Here is an 8,410-nt window from a genome sequence, read left to right on the forward strand (position 1 = left end):
AAAATCTTGAAAAAAAAAAAAAAAAAGAAAGAAAATGTCATCAAGGGGCCAAGATGGCAATTAGAAGCAGCTGCAGTACGTGGCACTAATGGAGAGGAATAAAAGCAGCAAGTGAATTCAGCACCAACTGAGATATCCAGGTTCTTGTATTGGGACTGACTAAGCAAACAACTCAACCTACAGAGAATGAAGAAAACCAGGCTGTGGCAATGGCCTACCTAGGAGCTGCATTGAGTCAAAGGAACCCCGACCTCCAACCAAGAGAAGCAGTAAGCAATTGTGTGACCGTGCCCGGGAAGCCACGATTCTCACATGGAACATTGCAACCCGTGAATCAGAAGATCCCCTCATGAGCCCATGCCACAAGAGCCTTAGGTCTGATACACAGAAATGTGTGGAATCTCGGCAAAGAAGCTGCTCTGGCACACATAGAGACGTAGGAGTTCTAATGGGATCCCCAGCAAGGCATGATATCTATTCTTACCCCTAGGAAAGCAGCTGAATCCAGGGAACCAAGCAGCATCATTCTACAGGCCCCCCTTCCACAGCACCTCATTCAGGCTTGGAATTCCAGCCAGCCAACAGCAATAGGCTGGAGTTTATCTGAGACAGGACCAAGTTCCTGGGGGGAGGGGCAGTCCATCTCTGTGGTTCAATCAACTCAGCCATTCCAGCTTCCTGGCTTTGGAGAACCCAAACAGTCTGGACTAGGAAGGATCCCTCCCATGACACAGCACACTTGTTTTGCCAGATCGTGGCTAGACTACTTCTTTAAACAAATCCACTACTTCTTTAAACAAATCCCAATGCATTTATCCTCACTGGGTGGGACCTCCCTGTGAGAGTTTCAGCCACTCCAGCCAGGGTTATACAGACCCAGCTCTTATCTCTTCCTGAGATGAGTTCCCAGAGGAGGGGCAGCCAACATCTCTGTGGTTCAGTCAACTCAGACATTCCAGCCTGCCGACTTTGGAGAGTTCAAATGGTTCAGACGAGGAAGGGCCCCCGCACTGCAGAATATCTGCTCTATCAAAAAGCAGCCAGACTGCTTCTTTAAGTGGATCCCTGACCCTGTTTCTCCTGACTGGATGAGACCTCCCAACAGGGTTCTCCAGCCACCTCCTACAGACGCATTCAGGCTGGCAACAGGTCAGTACCACCCTAGGACAGGGCTTCCAGAGAAAAAAGCAGGCTGCCATCATTGCTGTTTCACAGCCTTCACTGACGACACCTCCAAGTACAAAAAACACTGAGGCAACTAGAGTCTGTAGTGGATCCCCAGCAAACCATAGCCACCCTACAGAAGAGTGGCCTGAGTGTGAAAAGAAAAAACAAACGAACAGAAAACAATAACATCCACAAAAATGACTCCACAAAAACCCCATTCAAAGGTCAGCAACCTCAAAAATCTAAGATGGATAAGTCCACAAATATGTGAAATATTCGACACAAAAATATTGAAAACTCAAAAAGCCAGAGTACCTCTTCTCTGCCACATGACCACAACACCTCTCCAGCAAGAGCACAGAACTGAGCTGAGGCTAAGATGTCTGAATGGACAGAAGGAACTTCAAAAGGTGGGTAATAATGAACTTCACTGAGCTAAAGACGCATGTTGTAACGCTGTGCAAAGAAGTTAAGAATCGTGATCAAACAATACAGGAGCTGATAGCCGGAATATCCAGTTTAGAGAGGAACATAACTGATTTGATGGAGCTGAAAAACACAACAAGATAATCTCACAGTGTAATCACCAGTATCGATAGCAGAATAGACCAAGTGGAAGAAAGAATCTCAGAGCTTGAGACTATCTTTCTGAAATAAGACAGGAAGACAATAGAGAAAAAAGAATGAAAAGGAATGAGCAAACCCTCTGAGAAACATGGGATTATGTAAAGAGACTGAACCTACAACCAATTGGCATACCTGAAAGAGATGGGGAGAATGGAATGAAATTGGAAAGCGTACTTCAGAATATCATCCTGAGTATCACCCCAACATAGCAAGACAGTCCAACGTTCAAATTCAGGAAATGCAGAGAACACCAGTAAGATACTACACAAGAAGCTCAACCTCAAGACACAATCATCAGGTTCTCCAAGGTTGAAATGACAGAAAAATTGTTAAGGGTAGCCAGAGAGAAAGACCAGGTCACCTAAAAAGAAAAGCCCATCAGATTAACAGCAGTCCTCTCAGCAGAAACTATATAATCCAGAAGAGATTGGTGGCCAAAATTCAACATTATTTTAAAAAGGAATTTTCACTTCTGGGCAAGATGGCAGAATAGGAATAGCTCCGGTCTGCAGCTCCCAGCAAGATCAATGCAAGAAGGCAAGTGATTTCAGTATTTCCAACTGAGATACACAGCTCATCTCATTGGGATTGGTTAGACAGTGGTTGCAGCCCATGGAAGGCGAGCCAAAGCAAGGTGGGGTGTCGCCTCACCCAGGAAGTACAAGGGGTCAGGGAACTCGCTCCCCTAGCCAAGGGAAGCCATGAGGGACTGTGCTGTGAGGGACATGGATGAAGCTAGAAATCACCATTCTTGGCAAATTAATACAAGAACAGAAAACCAAACACTGCATGTTCTCACTCATAAGTGGGAGTTGAACAATGAGAACAAATGAACACAAAGAGGGGAACATCACACACCAGGGCTTGTTGGGGGGTGGGGGCTAAGGGAGGGATAGCATTAGGAGAAATACCTAATGTAGATGATGGGTTGATGGGTGCAGCAAACCACCATGGCACATGTTATACCTATGTAACAAACCTGCATATTCTGCATATGTATCCCAGAACTTAAAGGATAATAAAAAATAAATAAACACTGCTTAATCCAAAATAAATAAATAAAAATAAAATATCTAGGAATAAACTAAACCAAGGAGATGAAATATCTCTACACTGACAACTATAAAACTGAAAAAAAAATTAAAGAGGACACAAATAAATAGAAATATATCCCGTGTTTATAAATTAGAAGAATTAATGTTGTTAAATGGCCATATTACCCAAAGTGATCTACAAAATTAATGCTATTCCTATCAAAATACCAATGGCGTTCTTCACAGAAACAGAAAAAAAACAAATGTAAAATGTATAAGGAACCACAAAAGACCCCAAATAGCTAAAGCAATCCCGAACAACAACAACATAAAAAACAAAGCTGGAGGCATCACATGACCTGACTTCAAAATATACTACAAAACTATGGTAATCAAAGCAGCATGATACTAGCATAAAAACAGACACATAGACTAATGAAACAGAATAAAAAGCCCAGAAATAAATTCACACACTCATGGCCCACTGATTTGACAAAGACACCAAGAACACACATTGGGGTAAAAATAATCTCTTCAATAAATGGTGCTGAGCATGAACATAAGGAAGGGAACAATAGACACTGGGGACTACAAGTTGGGCAGGAAGATGGGGGAGCAATAACTGAAAAAATACCTATTGGGTACTATGCTCACTACTTGGGTGATGAGTTTCATTGTACTCCAAACTTCAGCATCATGCAATAAATGCTTATAACAAACCTGCACATGAACACCCTGAATCTGAAATAGAAGTTGAAAGTAAAAATAAATAAATAAATAAAAAGTAAATGATGGTGGAAAAATTGGGTATCCACATGCAGAAGAATGAGACTAGAATCTTACCTCTCACCGTAAACAGAAATCAACTCAAAATGGATTTAAAACTTATATGCAAAACCTAAAACCAAACTACTAAAGGAAACCATAAGGGAAACACTTCATGACATTGGGTTGGGCAAGGATTTTTTATGTAAGACCTCAAAGCACAGGTAACAACAACAACAAAATAGACAAATGGAATTACACTGAACTAAAAGGTCTCTTTGCAGCAAAGGAAGCCAACAGAGTGAAGAGAGAACCTACAGAACAGGAGAAAATATTCGCAAAATATACATCTAGCAAATGGTCTGTACCCAGAATATATAAGGAACTTAAATAACTCAACAGCAATATACAAATAATATAAAATAAAATAACCCAATTAAAAAACAGGCAAAAGGCCCAAATAGACATTTCTCAAACAAATACATACAAAAAGTCTTTGAAAAATGCTCAATATCATTAATCATCAGGGAAATGCAAATCAAAATCACAATGAGATACAACTTCACTCCAGTTACAATGACTATTATCAAAAAGAAAAAAAAAGGGAAAACAAACGTTGGCAAGGAAGTTTGTGGAGAAAAGGGAACAGTTACACACTATTAGTAGGATTATAAACTACAATTAAAGTACAGCCATTATGGAAAACAATTAAAAATAGAACTACCATATAATCCAGCAATCCCACTAGTGAGTATATATCAAAAAATAAAATAAAATCATTATGTCAAAGAGATACCTGCACTCCTATGCTTATTGCAGCACTATTTACAATAGCCTAAGATATGAAATCAACCTAAGTGTCTAGAAATGGATGAGTGGATAAAGAACATGTAGCAAATAAACACAGTGAAATACTCTTCAGCCATAAAAATAGAATGAAATGCTATCATTTGCAACAACATGGATGAACCTTGAGAACATCGTGTTAAGTGAAATAAGCCAGAAACAGAAAGATAAATGTCATGTGTTTGCATTGATACATGGAATCTAAAAAAAAATTATATATATATATATCATATATATAAATATATGATATTTATATATATATGACATATATAAATATAAATATATATATTTATATATATATATGATATATATAAATATATATATAAATATATATATATTTATATATATATGATATATATAAATATATATATCATATATATATTTATATATATGATATATATAAATATATATATATATATATGTTTATATATATATATCATAGAACCAAAGAGTAGAACAGTGGTTACCAGAGAATGGGGATGGGAAGGAGGACGAGAGAATGGGGAGAAGATTGTCAATGGGTACAAAGTTACAATTAGTAGGAGGAATAAATTCTGCTGTTCTATTGCACAGCTATGAGAGACTATGGTTAACAGTAAAATATTGTTTAATACAAAATAGCTAGAAGAAAAGCTTTTGAATGTCCTTGCCACAAATGATAAATGCATGAGGAGATGGATACACTAACCACTCTGACTGGATCATTATACAACATAGATATGTGTCAAAGCATCAAATTGCATCTCCATAAATGTGTTCAATTACAGGGTGTCAATTAAATTAAAATACTGAGTTTTGTTGGGCAACAGAATTGTGTAATATTAACAGGAAAACTCTCTCTGATGGAGACACGTTGGAATCTGCTTGTGGGAGCCAAGGGAAGAGGAATTTCCAAAGTTGTGGATGCAATCAAGAGCAATAAAAAGGCTAAGTCTGTAGAGCAGAAGCACAGCAATTCTTTGTATGTACTTCTAGCTTGAGGAAATAGCTCAATTGGCCTAGATTACTAAAGTCTCTTTTAGGGGCTGTTATCAAGGAGGATCTAACCATGTCTCTAATGGAAGGGAGAAGGCAGATGGAGGAGGAAAACCAGGTTGGCTCAGACCACATCTGCTTCTGTCTCCCTTCCCTGCCAGGTGGGGACTCTCCATGCTCACACCTCACCAGCTCTGCAGGGTGCTTTCCTTTGTTTCACTTCTAGATTCCCAGCCTGGCATTTTCTAGTACCAACATGTCTCTCACCATCCTACTGGAATGAACGCCATCTTCTAGGCATATTTTTCAAGTACACTCAATATCCACCTCCCTTACAAACATCAAGAGGAAGAAAGAAGGCAGACATGGAAAGCCCAAATTTTCAGATAACTGAAAAGCAATCATATTTGAATAAGCTTATGGTCAGACACGTTCAACATCAGGTTTCCCAAGGGACTTTCCTCTGTAGGCTTCCAGCCTTTTCAAGAGGTTTCTACTACCATCATGACATGGGGAATAACTCCAGCTACCCTCAGAAAATCAGCCTTACATAGATCAAAATAACTGTACCCCTTCCATCTGCTAAAAGAGTTCTATTGTCTGTTTCCCAGGCAAAACATAGGCCTCAGGACATATCACCATTAGGCAATCTGAGTGTGGCTGCAGTAAAGCATTCTACAATGGCCTGGGATTGCCCTTGGGAAAAAAAAAATACTACTAGCTTTGCTTCCCCTCCCCTGAGAAAAGAACGAAATAATAAACCAGACATCCCCGCCCTTCTAACATCAAAATATATTTCACAGAGTATAGAATGAACCCACCTGCATGGATTGGCTGGTGTGTGACAGAGGTGACTGCCAAAAACAGGGATTTAAACCACAAATCTAAACAGAAAACCACAGCTTGAGGAAAGCATTGTGCATACCCCTCTCCCAATCCTCTTGCCCCAGAAAAGGAAACCATCTGTGGACAGCGTCCAGTGCCACTTTTCCTTCTTTGCAGAAGTAGCAACTTTGACAACTGATGATCAAGCTTGTTTGAAAGAAGGGAGAGAAAGGGAGTTTTGCTAACCCCAGAGGCAGAGTTTGCCAGGCCCAGGCAAGATCTGGTGACAGCAGCACATATGATTTTTACCTAGTTTGCTGGGTATTCCAGCCATTCTAGAATGCTTTACTGCAGCCACACTCAGATTGTCTAATGGCAATATTTCCCTATATTTTGCCTGGAAAACAGACAATAGAACTCTTGGCAGATGGAAGGGGTGCATTTATTTTTATCTACGTAAGGTTGCTTTCCTTAGGCCAGCCAGAGTTATTTCCCATATAGTGATGGTAGTAGATTAATTTTAACAAAAGATATCTGGCATATCAGCAACGAAAACACTTTCGGAGAAGGTAACAGATGTGCAGGGTGACCTACAGAGTTTTGATGACTTCCTTTTCCACCAGCATTTCAGAAAGAGCACTGATTTTGGATCAGACAGATCTGGCCTCAAACCTGACTGGTAAATTTGTTGTGGTAAAACATTCTGGTAAATTCCACAATCTGGTAAATTCAGGCAAGTCATTCCACCTGAGTTTCAGATTTTCACCTGTAAAATAGGGACAATAATGTCTTATATGGTTTGTGCGAGACTTAGACAGGGTAGGTAAAATGCCTAATGTATCACCTGATCCATAATGGTCTTAAGTGTCCTGTATTGAAGCAGGATCGGCCGCAATAAACAGACCTCTCAGACACCGAAATAGAAAGGAAGAGGTGTTTTATTATGGTCTGGCCCGGGAGTGAGGTGACATGTTTTGTCTAACTGCCAAGCTCGCCTAACAAAGAGGTCTGCCTTTATATAGGCTTACACTCTAGATATTCCACGTGAAAGGATCTTAGGTTTACAGCCTTAGAAATTACAGGTGAAAGGGTCTTGGGTTTATAGTTTTAGAAATTACATATGAAAGTGTCTTGGTCCATGGAGGAGGAGTGGGGTGGGGGTTTAATCTTGTTTAAGTAATAACAACATCTTCCAGAGAGATTCCCTCATACCACGCCTGCTATCTAGTAGGAAGGTGATTTAGGAGGCACCAGTCGGCCAGCCTTTTCTTCTCTTGAAATCCAGTGTGGAAGTCAAGGGGGAGGTGGTCTTGGATGCTTGGGTCTCCTTCCTCAGTATCATTGCTGGTATTGTCATCACCACCAAGGAGGAGGAAGGGAAGAAAAGCAGTGAAGTCAGAAGAAGTACCTCCTGGCACCTAATATCCCCTTTCTTCTCTAGACACCATTCTGCCTTCTGCCCAAGTTCATGCTGGCAAGAGGGAGAACCAGGCTTGGCATTCAGGAGTCTAGAGGCCCAATTACCATAAACCTTGATGTATCTTAGCCTGTGGTGGGCTGGTAATGTTTAATGAGGGGAAAAAAGGACCTTGATTTGTAATTTTTGCTGATTTCCATGGTGTAAGTATTCTCCCCATGGCAAATTCCAAGCTGCCAATGTGAGGTCATTGAACATAGAGTGGGAAAGAGATGAGCAACAGGAAAGCATTATATGGCATTTTCCTCATTCAGATATGATACATGGGAATAACTTCAAGAATACAGTAATTATAGTAATAATAAAGTCTAGCAAAATAAGCAGTGATGAGTTTTGAATATTCCTTACCTTTGTTTTCAATATAATCTACTTGATTATAAGCTTAAACAATTTTCAATAATGGTTGTATTTAACAGCCAGCTCAAAACATTCCTGAAAATTTAACCAACAAGCCATACGGATCATATCTCTTAATGTTATTTTCAGCTATCCCTCCACCCCATCTATCTGGGCTCCAGCTTGCTGCTGATTCTAGCCTGCTGGTTTGTACCCACAGTATCAGTATCATCAGAATGGAGTTTGAACATAGGCAGTGGGTTTGGGCATTAAAAGATTCCAATGACTTAGGATGGGACTTCCCCATACATAATTCAAGACAACTTTCAAGGAGACAAACCCTCTTTTGACTCTAAAA

Source organism: Cebus imitator, unplaced genomic scaffold, assembly GCF_001604975.1.
Source record: "Cebus imitator isolate Cc_AM_T3 unplaced genomic scaffold, Cebus_imitator-1.0 Scaffold64, whole genome shotgun sequence".
NCBI classification, from domain to species: Eukaryota; Metazoa; Chordata; class Mammalia; order Primates; family Cebidae; genus Cebus; species Cebus imitator.